This window comes from Manis pentadactyla, chromosome 3, assembly GCF_030020395.1.
Source record: "Manis pentadactyla isolate mManPen7 chromosome 3, mManPen7.hap1, whole genome shotgun sequence".
Classification (NCBI taxonomy): Eukaryota; Metazoa; Chordata; class Mammalia; order Pholidota; family Manidae; genus Manis; species Manis pentadactyla.
In genome coordinates, this window is record NC_080021.1 from 76,032,052 (window position 1) to 76,052,487 (window position 20,436).

Consider the following 20,436-nt stretch of genomic DNA (forward strand, 5'->3'; position numbering starts at 1 on the left):
CATTTCCATATCAATAGGTAATTCTTCCCACAGCCTCTGGGACAAGGGCTGGAGAGAAACTGTTCTCTCCTCCCCTCTGTTGTGTAATTGGTCTGGGACCTGTCAGTTGCCATCCCTCTGTGAAGTTTCTCCTGGAAGGAACAGTGGAGAGGCGAGGGTGCGTCGGAATGGGGGAGATGGGGGAGCGAGAGCGGTGGTGGCCAGAGGGAAGAATGGCACCATGAGAAATAAACGGGTTTCTCCCAATCTAGTTTTCCCTAGACTGATTTCGGTCACAGAGGTTTCATTTAGTTCAGGCCGGGAACACACTTCCCCCGGAGCTACAATGGTATATTATGTTGAAGGTGAGCGTGATGTGGGAAATAGGACAAGTAAAGCAGGGTAAGCAGGATCAAAGATGTGGGGGCCAGGGGGCAGGCAGCAGCATTAAATGGTGTGCTCACTATAAGCCTCCTTGACTTTGTAAGATTTGATTAAATACTTAAGAAGGTGAGAGAGTTAGCAAGTGGATGACAGGGGGATGCATGTCCCAGGTAAAGGGAGCAGTTGGACCAAAGGGTATAAGATAGGAACATGCCTGGCATGCTCAAGGAATAGCAAGGAGCCTAGCTTACTGGAGTGAACTGCAGGAATATGGAGTAGTAGGAGATCAGAAAAGTACAGGGGCACAGATCAGACAGGCTCTTGGACCCTTGTAAACACTTAGGCTTTTATTTTGGGTGACACTGTGACAGTGCAGGGTTTTGGGTGGAGAGGTGACATATCTTACTGACTTTTTAAAGGATCACTCTGGATTGTGAATTCAAATTAGGATGTGTGTGATAGTCAGGGGAGCAAGCGTAGAAGCAGGGAGACCTGCTGTAAGTTGGTGCAGTAGTTCAGGTGTCCGTATAGTGATGGCTTTGCCCAGGGTGGTGGCTGCTGAGGACTTATAAAGCAGGGGGATTCTGGATAGATCTTGAAGATAGATCCAACAGGCTTTCCTGATGAATGGATGTCAGAGCAAGAGTGGAGTCAAGAACGATTCCAAGCTTCTAAGACTGAGAAATTGGAGGAACAGATTTATTGTCAATAAAAATGGGGAAGGATGTGGAGGAGCAGGCTTGAGGGGATCTAAGAAATTTGGGGGGTGTTTTAGATGTTATTCAAGTAGAGATTTTGAGTTGGTTATTGGGTATTCACATCTGGAATTTGAAGAGGCTGTCATTTCCCTGTTGTATGTCCATGGCTCTTTTATTTTTTTAAATTAATTAATTAATTAATTTTCCTTTTGCTTTAAAAAAATGTTTTTTTTATTAAGGTATCATTGATATACACTCTTATGAAAGTTTCACATGAAAAAATAATGTGGTTACTACATTTACCCATATTATCAAGTCCCCACCCATACCCCAATGCAGTCATTGTCCATCAGTGCAGCAAGATGCCACAGATCCACTATTTGCCTTCTCTGTGCTACCCTGTTCTCCCCATGATCCCCCACATGATATATACTAAACATACATGGCTCTTTTATCATATATTAGTTGACCATATATGCTTGGGTTTATATATGGGCTCTCTAGTCTGTTCCATTGGTCTGTGGGTCTGTTCTCATGCCAGTACCAAATTGTCTTGATTACTGTGGCTTTGTAGTAGTGCTTGAAGTCAGGGAGGGTAATCTCCCCAGCTTTATTCTTCCTTCTCAGGATTGCTTTGGCTATTTGGGGTTGTCTGTACTGTTTTTTATCTTCTTCTTTTTTTTTTTTCCACTCGCCACTGGTCTTATTCCATAGTGCTCCATATTTTATTTGTCTGGGTTTGCTGTTCCAGAACAGTGGAAATTTAAAGTGTAATTAAAAATATTTAAATGCTTTTTTGAGGAATTTAAACCCCAAACTCAGGTAAGGAGAGGCACATCATTTCAAGTTCTTAGGGAAGGGGTTTTCCCCAGTTTTGACCAAGATAGACCAGCTTCTTTGTCATCTCTGTGTTAGCTGGCAGGTTTTTCTAGTCTTTGCTTTAACTGAGGTGTAGTCCTGTACTTGTAAGCTCTTCCCTGCAGCTAAGGTTATTTTGTGCAATGTTCAGGCAGTGCTCTTTTCTTTTAAGTTCAGTTGTCCTTATTGCCTTAAATTTATCCACTGTCTGATCTTCCCTATCGTCACTGCCTTTGCTTGGGCCCTCTTCATGGATTTTTTTCACTACTTCACAAAGCCTCTTGGCTGGTCTCTTCTTGCTGTATCTCCCCACTCCCCACTATCAGTAGATGGATCTTTTGTGATGCAAATCTGAAGCTTTCTTTCCCTGGTTTACAAATTTTAAATGGCTTTCCCTCCCCATCAGGATATAAATCTCAATGTTTTTAGTAGGATTTGTGAGGAATCTTTGGCTTCATCTCACCTAACGCCCTCGGCCCAGGCTTTGTTCCACAGAAGCTAAGCTTCTGGGGCATATGCCGTGCTCTCTGTGCCCTCCGGCCTCAGCGTCATCTGTGTCCTTTTCTTGGCAGGCGCTTCCAGCTTTATCGGTCTGGCTGTCACCCAGTGTCCTTCCAGACTGACTTCACATGACTTCCTCAGAACTCTTTCCCTGAGCCCCATCTGTTTTCAGAATGAGTAGGAAGGCTTTCCTTTGGGCTTCTGCTTCTTGCTCCATAGCCCTGGACATACTCTTATTTATAGCTCTTATTTTTGCATCATGATCAGGGTTTCATCCTCAAGACTGAACAAGATGGGAGATGAGAACTATCCTCTTAGCCACGGTATCTAGCATGGTGCATGTCTGGCACATCATAGGTACTCAACAAACATTTGTTGAATTATTAAAAAATATGAAAACAGGAATGGGAATACAGTGTATTTTTACAGAATGAAGAGTCCATGTTGATTTCAAAGGACAGATACTAAAAAATGTGGGGATGTAAACATATTTTGATGTAGCCCACATTAAAAAAATTTTTTAATGCCTACATGATACATGGGTGAAATGGTAATTGTTAAATATTGACAGGCTATTAAAACTGCTACAGTTGTTTTAAAATCTAATGAGAAGAGAAGCCCATTCAATTCAGAGGCATATTTTTATAAACCTTAAGACTAGTTATATAAATATAATATAAAAATATAATGCAAGTATTCAGGGTGCATTAACAGTAGCAAAAAATGATAAAATGATGGAATAGCATTTGTGATTTGGGATAAAAGGGTGGTGCCCAAAGCTGAGAACAGCATGACTGATTCCTCATGCATCTACTGACTGTAAGCACCAAGAGTACATAAGGTACAAGCATATAGGTACATAATACATGTTTATTCAACTGAAATGCTCTTGAGGATATGAGATTTTCTTAATAGAAATAAAATACATTTGACAACAATGTTTAAGCATCAGGGAGATAATTTCTTAAATTAGTCTTTCCAATTTTATTTATTATAAAGGCTATGGTAATAATATGATGGAATCTAATGACCAATAATGACATTTGTATAGCACTTAGTTTGTGCTAGCCACAAAATACACAAGTTTTCTACGGATTTTTATTTAAAATAATTCATTTAATCTGTATACCAACCTTGCTAAGTAGGTATTATTACAAACTCCATTTTACAGACTGGAAAACTGGGACACAGAGAGTTTAAGTAACATGCCCAGTGTCTTGCAGCTGCTAAGTGGTAGATCTGGGATTCAAATGTATCACAAGAGCTTTCTTGTTTTCTGTTCTCTCCCATACTTTGTCCACATGTTCACATATTTCCAGAGCTATAGTTTTAACACACTTAAAATCCAATACTCAGGCTTTTGTTTAGCACATTCTAAAGATTTCACCAAAATATAACACAATTATGCATTATAATCGCTTTAACTGTTTCTTGCTGGAAAGTTAGGTTTTCTATTTTTTCTATTATGCATAAACTAAAATGAATATGTTAATGAGTGCCATTTTTCCGTCTTTAAATTTTTCTCATAAGATAAAAACCTTAAAGTCTTACCAATTATAAAAGAATGTCGATGATTCTATGATGTGTGATGAACTTAAGAAAGTTGTGTAAATATGTGCTGTTAACACATATAGCATATAAGAATCTTATTTTCTTCCAATTGCACTTAATTTTTGCTAGGTATTCTTGCTTACTTTTAAGTAGGTAAACAATAGAATTTCTTTTTCTTCATTTTCATTTATTTATTAGGAAGTTCAAATACTTTTTAACAAAAGGCTTCTTTTCCCTTTTGCTGCCATATTTACTGCCAATATTTTTCTAATCTCTTGCTTTGTCTTTGTAATTTTAATTTTGATAGTTAACCCCAGAATTTAAAACTTTCACATAATTTAAAACTTTTTATGGGTCAAATTCAGTTGTAATGTTTCCTCTTTTTTGACTTTTAGAATTTTACCATGGCAATACAGATGTTGCGAGCTATTTGTTTATGGCCAGGGTGCTATCTGGTTTTTAGCACATGTGATTTAAATTGCTAAGAAATGGTTGCAGTCCCAGAAGTGTCTAAGTGAGGCTCCAAAGAGAATGTAGTTGAAGTGGCATAGAAAACCATGTTGGTCGCTCTGTGACTCATTGTATCTAAACTATGCTGTTGCAACTCACAATTTAATGTCCCATGTTACAGAATTTATTTACGTTCAAAGACCTTGAATTCTTTCCTGCAACACAGATCTGGCCCAAGACAATAATTCCTCTAGTTTTACAGGCTACAGAGCTGTCTTGCACTGTGGAGCATTTGAGGTGAACTGGGCACATGAACACCCACTGTTACTTGTTTAAATTTGATGGCATGGGGCAGTGCTGGGATAGTATTAAGGGAGGCTAGCTGTGTCCATGCCCACAGGTGTCCTAAATTGGCATTTACCTTTTATAGATTCTGCACCAACCCAGGTCAGGTTCTCAGCTTTGAAGCTTCAAATGTTTAAAAATGTAAGCACACTTGGTGTGGTTCCAGCTCTCAGCAGGGTGACTCCCATTAACTCAGGTGACAAGAGGTTGATGTATACATGAAAGTAGCTTTTATTTTGCAATGAGAATTCTGAACATCCCTTTGACTGAGATATTTAGGCCAGTATGAGGAGAATGTTATCTCTTTGGCAGCTCTCCTTGGGGAGTAAATTTATAATAGGAGATTCCCTGGCTAATATGGAATCAGAGCAAAGAGGAGGTGTCTGATTTAGATAATTCATCACGCTGGGTTTCAGCAGCCGTGTATGTGCAAGCCCATTGATTGCAGTGCTGGGGTCTGTGAGCTGTCCAGCCCTCACTTCATCAGAGCTTGCGTGGCCACTACCCATCCTGGAACTTCAAATTTTCTTGTTCTGTCTATGAGACTGACTGTGCTTTCCAGTTCAGTATTATAGGGTTCAATATAGTTGACTAAAGTTCCTGTTGCCTAATTTCAATCATACTCCAGGCTGGCCTTCCTAAGGTAATTATTGGGTCCTTTTGATTGGCATTTTGGGTGTTTTTGAAAGTGTTTTCACCAGTGACCTAGAGTAACCAGATGACTAGCCTTTCACATTACGTGTAGACTTGATGGTTTAGTTCTTTGGGAACAAATGTTTTCCCTGTTTTTGGGGGTGGTCCCTCAAAATTACTGCCTTGGGTAACCACACTGTGGTGCAGGGGGAATGAGGGCATCACTGTCAACTCCACACACCTTCACTCTCTGGCATCTTCTTGTTGCCCTCTCTTGGAAATTCCCCATCCAATCAGTTGGCCTTTACCTTCCTCAGCAAATGCGTGGCTTGTCTTGCTTCCTTGGAAAGCTGCATATGAGGCCTCCTGATCTCATGCGAAGGGCCCAGATGGGCCTGCGTGTTCCATGAGACTCCAGCTGCTCTGTCTCGGTGGTGTTTCTGCTTTGTCCTCACATTGCCCTTGTCTTCTTTCTTCTCTTGGGCCACCCTGGCTGATCTGCTCACTGGGTCCTGGTTGCTGGCCTCAAGCCTGGCTCGCCAACACCGAATAAGCTCTGCCGGCTGCTATGTGATGGATGACACTCAAGGGTATGCTGGCTGTTTGGCCCCATCCTGGGAGAGTCTTTGTTAAAACCAACAACATATAATGTGCCTGGATATATAATGTAATACTTTGGGGAAAAAATGGAAGATTTTAAAAAGTATATTAAGAATACTAAATTTCAGAATATTTCACAGTGCCTAGCACAATGACTTGGGCTAATAAAACAAGCAAGAAACCCAAAGAGCAGAAGTGAATAGTTTTTCATTGTAAAGATCAAATAGTGAACTGTGCATAAATACCATGGCAAACAATGGCATTTTTGTTATCAGAACTGTTAAGTAATCAGAAATTTTTGAAACTCATCAAATTTTACAGCTGTAAAGGCCATCTTCTACAGATCTACCCTTTTGTGGATGAGAACACAGCACTGGCTAGAGCCAGGCCGCCTGGAGTTCACATCTTCTTGTGCTTGGTTTGGGGTTCTTTCCACTAAAATCGAGGACACAAAATCATTTCCTTAGGTGACCAGTACCCCAAAGGCTAATGGTGTAGGGAGGCAGAGAACAGTAACCAGTTTTGAATTCAGCCAGACCTGTCATCAAATTCTAGCTTCGTTGGTTACAAATTGGGGGATTGAGTGAGTTAATTGACCACTCTTAAGTATCAGTGATTTTCCAGTTAAGAAATTGAAATAATAATAGTAGTAAGAATTACTGTTATATAATACATTCAATGATAATAATGCATGTAAAGTATACAAAGAGATTAGTCCGATTATAGTTTTTATTATATTTGTATTTTATTATATTATGATGTAGCTACTGTTTCATTAACCTTGTCAATGGAGAGGGCACAACTGTACAGTCCAGGCTTGCACAGACATGTAAGAATCTTTCTTTTACAGAACAGGCTGCCATCACATTGGCTAAGTGGTTCTTGCGCGAACTTTTGGCTGGAGCATTGCTTTGCTAGCGCTGAACTGTGTGCTTAACAGTATTTGCTCAAAGAGCATTCTACATTAACTCCTGAAAAGAAAACAATGAATTTGAAAAATTAGTTGGGAAAAAGTAATTTTATTGAATATAGGTCATAGCAAATCAGATAGCTCTTTTTTTGAAAATGTCTCCTCTTTGAGAATATACACATTTGCTGTATGTGTATACGACTTTAAGTATATAAAGTCCTTTTGTGTCTATGATCTCATTAAATCCCTATAATGCCTTATGAAATAATGTATTAGTCATGTTTTCATACACACAGAAATGAAGGCTTATTTCAAGAGTGACCCATGTGGGACTCTCATTTCAGGATATTTCCTCTGCACAGCGACCAGCCCTGGAGAAATGATGCCTGAATGCAACTGATGAAAGGCAGGCATCTTGCAAATAAATACTTTTCTTGCCAAAAGCCTTGCTTTGGGCTGCTCTATGGGGTTGCTAAGGGTCGCGGGGATGGCACTAACAGATGCCTCCCCTTGTCTGAGGCAGTGCACAGGTTCTTATGTGTGCATGCTGGGCATTTGCTTGTCTGCTTTCAGGCCCTGTGTCCTCCCTTCTCTGCTCTGTGTCTCCAGGAAATAGGCTTTCCAGGCTTCCCTGTCTTTGGGCCTCTACCTCCTCTGGGCAAGAAGAGGCACTGGCAAGAGACTGCAGGGTTAGGGGAGGAGAGAAGCCAAGACCTTGCTGCCCCTTCCTGTCAGCCTCACATGGTGTCCCCACAGTGACCAGTTCTTCTTTGTGGTGTTAGCTCTCCTGCCCCACCCTGGTTCTAGTGCTGCTGGTTAGCCTGACTCCTGGGCTCTGTACAACCACCACCTTCCATTGTCTTTCCAGCAGCCAGTCTCTAGATGGCCTCTTTATTCTGTTTGGCTCCTTATCTCTTCCATCTCCTGGGGAACCAAATCCCTGCCTTGAATTCTGTTTGAAAGACCTAGAATGTTTCATTACTGGACCATGCTGCCATGAATTAACCTTCACAACATTCCTGGGAGGAGGTATATCATCTCCATTTACAGGTAAGGAATTTGAGGCTCAGAGGTGGCAAATCATGTGCCCAAGCTCATATAAACAGGAACTCTGTGGCTGCAATCTCCAGACACTGAATGCATTCTGGTGCCACACCCTGGGGCCTGAGTGTGCCCTACATAGCCAACACTTCAGTTTCCTCAGTTACAGATGAAGAAACAGAGTTCAGAGACATTAGCTTGCCAAATGTGCAGAGCTAGCAATTAGCAGAGATGGGGCTCAAACCCAGATCTATCTGACTCCAAACCTGCTCTTTCTCTTACTGCCAGTGCTTCCTATAGTGAGTGTGTATCACAACTTCAGTGGTGGGGCATGGTTGAAATATAAATCCCTAGTCCCCACCCCAAGCAATTCCAGTTCAGAGGGTTTGAGAAGGGGTTCTGGAGTTTGCATTTTGCACAACTGCCGCCAAGTGATGCTGAGGCAGGCGGTGGGAACCACATGGGGCCTGCCCTGCTTATTCCCTTCTACCTGTGACACCATGTGTGGCCTCTGCACACCTCTCCCCACTGGCTTCTGTTTCCTCATCTGTAAAGTGTCTGGTTGGCTTAGATAATCTCCAGGGTCTTCCCAGGTCTTTGCTGAGTCCCCTGAACCTGTGCTGGAGGACTGCCAGGCATGTGGTGTCATACTTCTGAGGGGATCACAGCTGTGCCACTGTGCCCTCCAGGGCACAGCAAGGGCTGGGTTTTCTCAGGGACTGCCCAGGCTGCCAGACTGACAGGAACTCTGTGGCTGGAGAGTAAAGGAAAGCCCTGTTTATTGGTTTGCAGTAGTTGGCAAACTGGCATTTTAAAAAGGAAGTGAATTGTGGGGTGGGGGTTTTAATCCAGGGAAATATTTGAAGAACTCAGTGTTTGCTCTGAGAGGTCATTAACTAAGTTTTGTTCCCACACCCTCTGGAAAAATGATGCTTCATTAAAATGGCAACATGAGGTGTAGTGAAAACGGTGAAATTGGGAACACTGAAAAGGCACATTCACTGGCTTCCACTTAAAATGTAAAAGGAGTGGAAAGAAAACAAATGGACATTTTCTAGAGGCAGCTGAGCGACACAAAACACAGGCATCTTTGTCTCATTCTTGCAAACTTCCACAATGCCTTCTCCTTTCTTCCTCTTGACTAATCTGTACTTCTAAGAGGTGTTGAGTTTCGGCCAAACTCTGCCCACTCGCATCAAAGGCTGCCCTCTTGTGAATAGCCTGCCCTCACCTACCCATCCTCTTACTCTCTCCTGCCCAAGGACACAGGTCAGTCCCTGGAATTAGCTTGCAGACAGTTTCCAGGCCACTTCCAGAGGGGGCAGCCATTATTGGGATGAATGTGAAGACCTGGTGTGGGAACCGCACGCCACGGGGTGCACACACACTCTGGCCTATGACCTTGTCACCACCCATCTGTGTGCAGTGCGTCCCCAGGGCCGGTCTCCTCACTGCCTGCCCACAGTTTTGGTGACAGAACAGGTTGTGCCAGTTCCACATGTGTTCAGAGGCTCTGAGGCGTCAGCCCTGAACGGGAGTGGGGACGCGGGCTGAGTTTCTTTTTCTGCTGCAATGCAACCTTTCTACCAGGTCCCAGCTGGGTCTTGGTCCCAGGTTGGGTTTTTTGTTTTTTTTTTCCCATCAGGAGTAATGTGCTTGCCAAGAGTTTGCTGTATTTAACCACAAACAGCGCACAAAGGAGATTGGGGGTCCGTTTTCATCCTTGCTGCCTTCTGCTTAAAGTGCTGATTTCCAGTGTTGCAGTCTTTGATCTGTAATATGAGGGGACATGGTTCAGAATTATTAGCTTATAATGAATGAGGACCACTTTGAAAATACAAAATAGTGTAAATAAGAAATCCTTGTGGGCTCTTTACCAATAACATTTCCTGAGGCCTATGTGACCTGTTCTTTTCTGACCAGGTCTAGGGTCTTGATGCACCTGCCCCAGGCTGCCTCTTCCTCACAAACCTGTTCCTGTTCCTTTGACACTTCAGAAAGCCAGGGACTTGGGAAACGGTGAACTCGGCACCAATTTAAATGTGGTCGGATCTGATGCTTGCATATTGTACATTGACTCCAGCGACTGGCTTCTCCATCCACGCCTGCTGTGCTGGACCACCCTTCAACTCCAAAGTGCTGACCTTGATCTGGAGCTCAGAGTCCCCTGTCCAGCACCGCTCAGGGCAGAAGGAGAGGCTAGAACCCTTCGTTGGGCAAGGGCCTGCTACAGGACATGGGGCCGCTGCTCGGGTGGGCATTTCCAGATCCTGACGTACAGAGAGGTTTTCCTGGGGGACATGGGCACTTTGTGATTACAGAAAACCCACCGCCAAAGCCTAATGAGGAAGGCTAAAGCAGAGTCAGGCCTATGCTGTCCCCTGGTGGTCATGCATGGGGCATTACAGTCGGCTCCCAGAGTTACTGTAAAATCACATTATATTAATGATAAATTTTAAAAAATAATTTGAGGTAGAATATACATAACAAAAAATTGACCATTTTAGCTATTAGCAAGTATGAAGTTCTGTGGCAATAAGTACATTCATATTGTTGTGCAACTTGATAATAAATTATTAAGACCAAGGTCATATTATGTTGTAGGTTTTTTGTTTTTTTAATTGAGGTATAATTGACATATAACATTATATTAGTTTCAGGTGCATACAATTACTCTTGTATCCTCTGTTAATACAGTATGAAGTCTAGAGCTGGGAAAAATCAGTAAAGATACATTAGGGACAGTGAAATCATAGATTGAAATCTCTTGGAATTGAAGACAAGTTTTGCCATAGGATCCCTTCAGTCTTTATCTGGTAATGAGTATAAGCTAGAAGACAATGCCAGATTAAAAGTAACAAACTTAGTGGACTTAGGTTGGTTTTGACAGTTAATTAAAACTGCATTACTTAATGTAGTTTTGATTTTTTACCAAGTTTGTTTTAGAGTTCCACTTCATTTTACCCTTTTACAATGGTTTTTGGGGAAAGAGAATGATATATTTTCAATCGCTGTTTCACTGACGGAAGCCTAACTTCTGTGTAGGGTCATTAGCAGACTCAAGATGACAGGTCTCTGGCTCCTAAATCGGGAGTCACGTGGGGCAGGGAGATCTGGGACGGACTGGGGAGCTGTCATTTTGGGTTAGTGGTTTTGTACCCTTTAGCTCATTCCTGTCACAGCACAGAGGGAACATTTCTAGTCAGCTGTGTACACTATGTTAGGCATTTCAAATATGTTTCTGGAAGTTGTCAGTGCTGTTCTCTATGAGGCCTGAAGGCAAAATTCAATGTTTGTAGTAAATAAAGTACTAAAATTATATCAGCTATTAAAAGGATGGATTATTTCCAAGTTGCTTAGCCATATTGGCTGTGTTGAATTCAGCAGTAGTGCCAACATATTATGCACAAGAGTTTTGTGTTCCTGCGAACTGAGAATTATACTGAAGATGGTGCTACAGAGGCTGCTGAGCAGGGGATTAAGGAATGGTCAGTAGGGTTCAGAATGAATTTATGGGGATGCAGGAGGACATTTTGCTGGGATGGATATTCCACTGGACAGTTTTCCAGAGACTAATACAAAGGAGACAGGCAGCATCAGAAGCTAGACTCACAAAGTGTTCCCAATATTAGGTTCCAAGGAGGATTTCTTCCTGGAATTATACATATGGATTCTGTCTTCCCTTCCCTCTAAGTCTTTGTTATGGGCTGAATTATGTCTCTCCAAAATTTATATGTCGAAATCCTAACTCTCAGTACCTGAAAATATGACTGTATTTGGAGGTAAGACCTTTAAAGAGGTAGTTAGGTTAAAATGAGGTCATTTGGGTGGACCTGAATCCAATATGACTAGTATCCTTATGAGAAGAGAAAATTAGGATCCAGTCATGTGCAGAGAGAAGGCCATGTGAGGACACGGTGAGGAGATGCCAGTCTTCAAGCCAAGGAGCAAGGCCTCCAGAGGAACCAACCCTGCCAGCACGTTGGTCTTGGACTTCCAGCTTCCAGAACTAGGGGGAAATAAATTTGGTTTTTGAGTCCTTCATTCTATGATACTTTATTACTGCAGTCCTGGCAGACAAATACAGTCTCCTTTTGGACTTAGGGAAAATGACCCAAGGCCCATCTACTCAGCCTCGACACCAACCAAGTGAAAACCGTCAAAGGCTACTCTGTAAGGAACTGAAAAATCTTAAAACCCACAAAAATGATGTGTGAAATAACACCTGGTTTGAATGACATCTGCATCTTTTACTAGACAAGATAAATTAGCATGATTTCTGGAGAAAAGCCTGAATACATGCCCAAACTATTTACCCCCAGAAATGACTGAATAAAAAGCTTTTCTCCCCTGGCTCTTTGATGTCCTATGGAAGGAATCCAAATTGTATGAGAAATGTCTTCAAGTCTAAATGCTTCACACCAACCATGTTTTATGAAATAAACTACAGAATTATCAATTGTTATAAGAAAAATATACTCACATATGTTACCTCTAATTTTTCTTTAGCTGTTCTGAGATATGTGGTGTTCAGTTTATAGGTTACATTGTTTGATGAAACTACAGAAGACTTAATAAGAAAAGGAACCTAATAAATGCGCACTTGGAATCCTGCTAATGCAGGCATACTGAGGGTGTCATCAGTGGTGGGAATGGTGTTGATACTGGCAACTAACTAATCTTTACTGAACATTTCCCTTGGTATGGGCACTAAATTAGCACTTGACATATTTTCACTTAGGTTTCACAGAACACTAGTAGATAAGATGTCCGATAAGGTAGCAGTTCAGTTTTGCTCACCACTGCTGTTCAGCTGTGTGAATTTGAGCGAATTACATTACTCTCCATGACTCAGCCTTACTGTTTGTGAAAGGTTGTTGTTAATGCACATAAAGTGCTAGAAATAGGGCCTGGAACAGATAAAGGTTTCAGTAAATGCATTGCTGGTGTCTTAACCTCTTCCAATGGAGAAAAAAGGACAGTAGAGATCAAGCAATTTTCTCAGTACCTCAGGAACCCCTGTGAAGGGGGACTCCAGGTAGGCACATGGGCCACTGCCTTATCTGGGCTCTCCAGCACCTCCCCTTGGGTCAGACTGTCCCTTGGGGTACTTTAATCTTATTCCTGCTGGGACACACAAGGATGATATTAATTCGTGTGACACATGCTTCTTTACCCTTAAATACTTCAGCATGTGTCACCTAAAGGCAAGGACATTCTCTTATAGAACCACAGTAAAATTATCAAAATCAGGAAATTAACATTGATGTACTAGTATCTATAGACCTTCTTCAAATTTTACCGTTTCACTTACATCCTTTATAGGAAAATAAAATACTTATTTTCTGATCTAGGATCCATTCCAGGGTCCCATGTCATTTGGTTGTCATTTGCCTTTACTTTTTAAAAATCCGGAATGATTACTCAGCCCTTTTTTTTTTTCTTTTTTTATGGCTTTCATGACCTTGACACTACTTTTAGAGTACAAGATTTTTATTTTGTAGACTGCCTCTCTATTTGAAAACAGATTTGTTTTTAATGTGCACTTCCTAGAGATGCATCAACTTTACTCAAAGGAATGAAAGAAACGGGGATACATGAGACATCATAACAGAGACCGACCAGATGGCAATATTTTGAAGTTAGATGGTTCTCCTGATAATGCTTCAGTAGAACTGTATTAGTAGATGTCATGATTGATTCTGATATGAAAGTTGTTCACTGTTAGTCTTGGTAAACCAGTTGTGTCATATATAAGATTATAGGTTTGATTTACATGGTCTTTGTCCAGTTCTGGAATTCTTCTAAAGTAATGGAATTCTGATATATTATTAATGATGCTGTTGACATGCTTTCTTTAAGTGTTCCTGTCCTGGCTTCCCAGGGTAAGAAACATCCTAGTTAACATTACTTTTCTCCAACCATTCACTTTTCTTCTCACCTTTATAATTTTTATTTGACTTTTTTCACATACTTAAATGCCTTATTTTGACTATGGTTCTGCCATGTGTCTGCCCTTGGGATGTAGGAAATGCCTCACAGGCTAGGGCTGTAATTCAAAAACATTTCCTCCATTGAGGAAACTACTAGCTCCTGGGGAAGAGCATTGTGCCAGAACTCTGAGCTTCCCATCGCCGCCCAGGCTGGGGGTGGTTTATTCTTCCCAAGAAACACATGTCTGTGTGTACACACCTGGCAGGAACTGAGCTGCCTGCTGAATGGCAATGTAGACCAGGAGTTGGCCTCAATGCCGTTGTTCCATGGGTTCTCAGGCATACTTTCTAGATGTTATTTCCAAGTCCTCTATTTTGCTCCATGTTCTCTTTTTGGGGAAAAAGAGAGAGGCAAAAGGTTCATTGGGATGGGAGACTGGGAAGTGAGTCTGAGAGAATAATGATGCTAGAAAGAATGATGCATTTTTGCTAACAATTACTTAGTGAAGGTGTACATTTTCTATTTGCTGTTGAAATGGCAAAGAATTGGTTGTCTACTTGAAAGGTGAGAAGGATGGGAGTCTAGATAAAAAGTTTGAGTTCTAAGACAGCCATCTGTGTGTGATAGTTAAGGAATGAATGGAAATAGAACAGTTTGCACTTTACAAAGTACTTTCAAGTAATTTTCCATCCATCCACCCATCCATCCATGTATCTAGACATCCACCCATCCATCCATGCCTCCATCCATCCATCCATCTGTCCATGCATCCATCCATTTTTTATTTCTTCAGCATGTCTCAGGTTTCATTCTTGGCCCAAGAATGCAGAGGTGGAGAGAGGAAAATCTAAGTCCATTCACTGGGGCAGGCATAACAAAGGGTCATTACAATGTAGAGTGGTAAGGGATGCAAAGAGGCCATTGATGATGTGGGGGACACAGAAGGACTAAGTCAGGAAATTTATATGGCATGGGAACATTTTGCCTGGATCTTGCAGAATGTGTAGAAGTTTGCTGTGTGGACAAGAGGAAAGAGAGCACTTCTGATACATGCAAAGGCCTGGAGTATGTGCAAAAAAGGAACCAGACATTTGAGGTTGGGGGAGGTGGAGCCTTGATTCTGATCTGCAGTCAATCAGCATCTGATTTGGGCAGAACTGGCCCAGGTAAGGTTAGGAAGGGGAGACACTCATCTGAGCCCTCTCATGGTACCTTTGCATGTCTTCCTGGCCCTTCCTCCTTTTGTCTGTTGGAGGCAAGGGCTCAGAAGGTACTGGTTTAATGAGAGAGGAAAATGAGCAATAGTTCGAGAGAGTCGTGGCTCACCCACAGCTGTGCCTCTGAGTCCCCCAGGGACATGTTTGAGATTTACGTGGCTAGACCCGATGCCCAGAAGCACTGACTGAGGCCTGGGTGGGCCCAGCAATGGCCCCTTGATAGGGCTTCTCAGGTGCGTCCTTGGTTCAGAACATCTGTTATTTGTGATTCTTCTACCAGGAGTATCTGCTTACAGAAAGAAAGAATTCTGGGAGCTATACCTCTATCTCAGATGACAGGACCTGCAAAAACTTTGAGACATACCCCCTCCTTTGTTCTGCTGTGCTTGGTGTAAACTGTAATGATAGGAACATCAGCCAGGGTTCCCAGAAGGCTGAGAGTCTACTTAAACCACATTTCTCTGTGAATTTTTATAATCTGGTTTCATCATCACATTAGAGGTGGGAGGAGGCATGTCCAGAGCTTCTGGGATATTGGCAATGCTCAATCTCTTGACTAAATATCGATTACATTGTATTCATGCTGTAAAAATCCATCATGCTGCTCATGTACTGCATGTACTTTTTAGCCAATATATGATACTCCAGAAAAAAGTCAACTTAAAAATAAGGGGCTGATTTTCCAGTTGAAATTGCAATGTAAGGAGTGTAGTAGAGACCATTTTTTTCCCTGGAAGGCAGGCGCGCTTCCAGGGTGGTCTCCATGTGGGACTGCACTTTGGCAAGGATGCAGCTGAAGGCCTCGCAGGGCACAGAGTCTACCTGTGTGTGGAAGGCCTCCGCGGGCTGTGGGAATGGCAATCTTGGATTTCCTGACTTTTGTGCATTGATGGGTTCACCCACAGACTCCCATTAGCCCCGTTTCGTAGACTGAATGAAACCATTGGCAACTTTCTAATTTGTTTTTCAGCCCGAGTTGAAGCTGGTAAATAAGCCAGAATTCCCAAGCTCTCCCAGGCGAGTGTGGCAAAACACTGGGGCGCCTTTTTCTTCTTCTCTGTCCATCTGCAGGCCAAGTGTGCGTCAGTCAAAGGCAAACCCTGAATCGTGCTTTGTGCCAGTCTCTGGGAAGATCCCAAGATCGTGTGGCGGGGAGAAGTGGCAGTGGCTGTGGCAGCACCATCTGCAGGGCGAGCCCCGTCTCTACCTGCCACAGGATGTGTGGGGCAGGCTTCATGGGAACAATCCGCCTGGGGCACAAGGGGGCTTTTGACATCAGCTGAGGCCCGGGCTGCCTTACAATGAGAGGCCTGTTGGGCAGAGGGAGACTGCGTCATGAGCTGAGCGTCCAAGGCCAGCTCTGGCCATCTGGACTGCGGACCTCTGCAGCAATCTGTCCTGTAACTGGCTCCAGGTGCGGAAAGCACATTGCCTTTCAAAGGAAGCAACTGCAACAATAAATTTGTATTTCGAACCTGTGAACTTTTAAATGGTTTATTTTTTGTGTGTGTGACCAAAAGCCTTATATAAATTTAGATACTATCACTTCATCAGCAAGTAAGCCTGAGGAAGTCTCTCTTTTGGCTGTGAGGTCAATAGTGGTGATGGTTCTTTCCTTACAGCAGGTAGCAATGTCCTGTCAAGGATAGGAAAATGCCTTATAACAATGAAATTCATTAAAGACCTTATATGACCAGGTGGTGAGGAAGGCAGATGATCATGACTGTCACCACTTGGCAGGTGAAATTCCGAGGCTCAGGCAGAACAATGACTCATGACCAAGGTCGAGTCACAGGTGGGAGGTGGAGCTGATGCCTGATTGTGTCCTCCAGCCTCTGGCACTGAGGAAGGACATGCAGGCTTACATGGACTTTTCCTGGCAGGGTTGCTTTTCCCAGCCAGAATGCAGGTGGCAATGTTGTGATTCCTGGCATAACCTTCAATGCTTCAATGATAATCTCTGCCGGCGCCAGGCACCAGCTGAGTGTCACAGAGCAACTCCCAGGCTTAAGCTGGTGCATGCCGAGGTTTTCATAGCAGCCTCTCATTTATTAGTTGGGTTGGAAAGAAATCTCTAACACCTAACTGGGTACCTCTGGATTTGAACAGCTGTGGTTTATAAGAGATTTGGTTGGGGGTTGTTTTCAAAGTGCCTTTCAGAAAGTATCACCTTAGACTGGAATTACCTTCTGTTCTAGTAGAATGACCTGCAGCACTTCTATGCTCAGAAAACCAAGCTTGCAAGAAAAACCTGATTGTATTTTCTTACACCTCACAACTCATTTCAGCAAGTGCCTTTACACCACTCCCCCCTTTCTTCCCCTCTTTTGACGATAGTCCCAGAAAAGCTTTTATGTCAAATGTCAAGCATTTTGGAAGATGTGCAGCACAGACAAGACTGCTGGCTGGGTGCTGGCGACTCATGGCTGTATTGGGGGCCTTGAAGGCCCCTCTTGCCTGAGATCTTATGACTCCAGGGCTAATTAGTCACTATTCATAAATGAAATGGTAACAACTACCATGTATTAAGCGCTTCTTGTGTTCCAGTCTCTGGGATGATCTTAACATCATCATTCTGAATCCTAAGGAAACCCGGTCAGTATCACCCCTATTTTAGAAATGAAGAAACTGACGTTTGGAGAAATTAACAACTTGCCTGATGGCACAGATTTAAGATTCAGTAAGTGACAGTAACCAGAAGGTTGATTCCAGATCAGTCTAATTCTCAGCTCCAAACCTGCAACTTCACCAGAGTACACTTCAGAGCCCCCATGGTTACTCCCTTAGGGTAGCTCATGATTTCTAGCTCTCGCAGTGGCCGGTACTTTGTCAGACTCAGTGTTGACCTCAGTGAGGAAAACCTCAAACCAGGGCTAGGTGTCCTGGCCTGATAAATCTCATCTAGTCTTTCCAGACTGCTGGGGGTGCGGGAGTGTTTCCTGTCCTGCCAATTACAGATCTACTAATTGTAAAAAATACAGATGCCCTTGAAGAGGTAACACATAAATTGTCATCCATCAGCACTATTTTATCAATTAGCATAATTGAGCAAATGCCCAGAAGGAACTCAATGTCCATAGATCCAGATGAGTCCCAGCACGGGTATCCTGGCACTGGGGAGCTCTGGGACATCTTTCTCAATGCCGTGCATGTAACCCCTGTTCAGTGGAGATTGGCTGACAAAACTCAGTCTGGTTTTCTGGTGGGTTGAAAGCATAATGATTTTTAGAAAGAACACTCAAAATTCTGATCTGTGTGTATGGAGGACATATATAATAATAATACTACAATTAATTTTAAAAATATGGCCCAGGAAGTCAGGTTTCATATATACATATATATATTAATATATTGTTATATATTGTATATATTTATAATTATAATGTTAAATTATAATTATTAAAATTACAAATGTAATTCCCACAAAGGAGATACATATGTCATCTCTCTCTATAAACCCTTTTTGTGTAAAAACTATCCCTACAATCCAATCTCAAGGGTATTTTATTTCTCATCCAGTCTGTGGCTAATTGTATTATAAATTAATGCTTTCTGTCTTCCCAGAGGAGTACAGGTACAGTAGCAATATACACTGACTTCTTTTAGCAATAAATGTTTTATGACATCAGAAGTCACTTCTGTTCCACAATAGGGACTAGAGGTTTTATTTAAATAATCCAAACATCTTTGTCATAAAGGAGACTTAGTAACAGCAAAGTAGCCTAAAGCTGTGTGAACTAAGCAAGTATAATCTAACACCTGTGAAAAATACAGTATCATAGAATAATCCAAGTTTTTCAGTTTGTTTTAACTTGGTTATTAAAATGAACTCTGAAGTAAAAAAACAAAATTGAAAATGGGTTTATCATACATCAGGGTATTGAGACATAAAATATACCAGATATTACAAAAAAAATATGCTTCATCTTCTCATTCAGTGCCCAGTAAATGCAGATTTCCTCCATGAGGCTAGTATTATCTCAGCTTTTATGAGGACTTTTCAACTCTGATATTTTCAAAAATACATTGAGGCTCAGTTAGAAGCTACCTGATGACACTGAGTGAAGAGGACGTTCCTGCTGGTGGGAGGACGGTGCGGGGTGGGTGTCCCCTGCTGACAGTGCCCCCTATGGAGCCACAGGATGTGCCTCCCTGAAAGGGTGAGGCCAAAATGTTTCAGGACTTGGGCCGCTTGGCCTCTGCAAGGCTATCACTGGGGCTCTGCAAATCTTGCAAAACAAAGAAAACTGATTCCGATATGCATCTTCCTAACTGACATTTTTTCATTTGAAAGATGTCACAATCATTTCAAAGGAATGTGTAAAGAGGTGAGTTCTGTTTCACTTCTAATATCTACATGCTATTGTCTGCATAGATATTTTTATTAACAAGCAAGGGAGTAGGGCCAAAATTATTTGTGAAATATCATCACCAGTGGAAGTACCTCATTAAATGGGGAGTGGGAAAGGGTGGGAAGTAAAGCAGACTAGGGCTGGGAAGGCATGCCCACCATGCCCACACAGTGTCTGGTGTGTTCCACAGGACTGGCTTGGCCCCTGGCCCCCTTTAGTGGGGCTCAGGGGCTACATGTGCTCCAAGGCTCTGCTTGTGGAGGCTCAACAATTTCTGCTCTGGATCTCTGAAATTTTCAAGAGCTCTCACTCTTCCCTTACCCATTATGTAATTTGAATCTTGACTGCTTTCCTGATCACCAGTATCTCCTCAGTATATATAGAAAGGGGAAATTTTTGGAGGTGAAATCAATCCATCAGTCAGTCAATAAATTAATTTTGAATTCATATAGTAAAACATATGGCACATGAGGCTAGCTCAAATAGAATTTTGGAGGGGTCATACTTGACATTAAATCTCAAGTCCATGTGTATCTTCAACACTGACATTTCACCCATGCATCAGTTCTATGTCTAAATGCCTGTCATGTTTCTTTGTTTTTGTCTTATTATCTTATTAATTAGCTTATATATGTGGTAGTGTAAGTCCTCCAAAATTCTTTGGAGCTGGCTGGATGAGTAAAACCTAAATTACTGAAGAAGTAAGTAGATCTTCCTTGACTTACAAATGGGGTTATGTCCTGATAAACCCACTCAAAGTAGAAAATACTCTAAGTTGAAAATGTATTTAATATACCTATCCCACAACATCATAGCTCAGCCTAGCCTACCTTAAATGGCTCAGAACACTTACATTAGCCTAAAATTGGCAAAGTCACTGAATACAAAGCCTATTTTACAATGAAATGTTGAGCATCTTGTGTGATTTGTTGACTCCTGTACGGAAAGTGAAGAACAGAATGGCGTGGGGAAGAACTGTTTTA

At 42.1% G+C, this 20,436-nt stretch overlaps 1 long non-coding RNA gene across 1 annotated transcript in view; it reads left to right on the forward strand.

The window, feature by feature from the left end:
* The window catches only part of LOC118923547 (uncharacterized), a 36,057-nt gene extending 19,474 nt beyond the window's left edge, over positions 1-16,583 (forward strand). The window contains exon 2 of the long non-coding RNA XR_005029228.2: positions 16,173-16,583. This is a non-coding gene — a long non-coding RNA (uncharacterized LOC118923547). The remainder of the gene's footprint in view (positions 1-16,172) is intronic.
* The last annotated feature ends 3,853 nt before the right edge of the window (positions 16,584-20,436 follow it).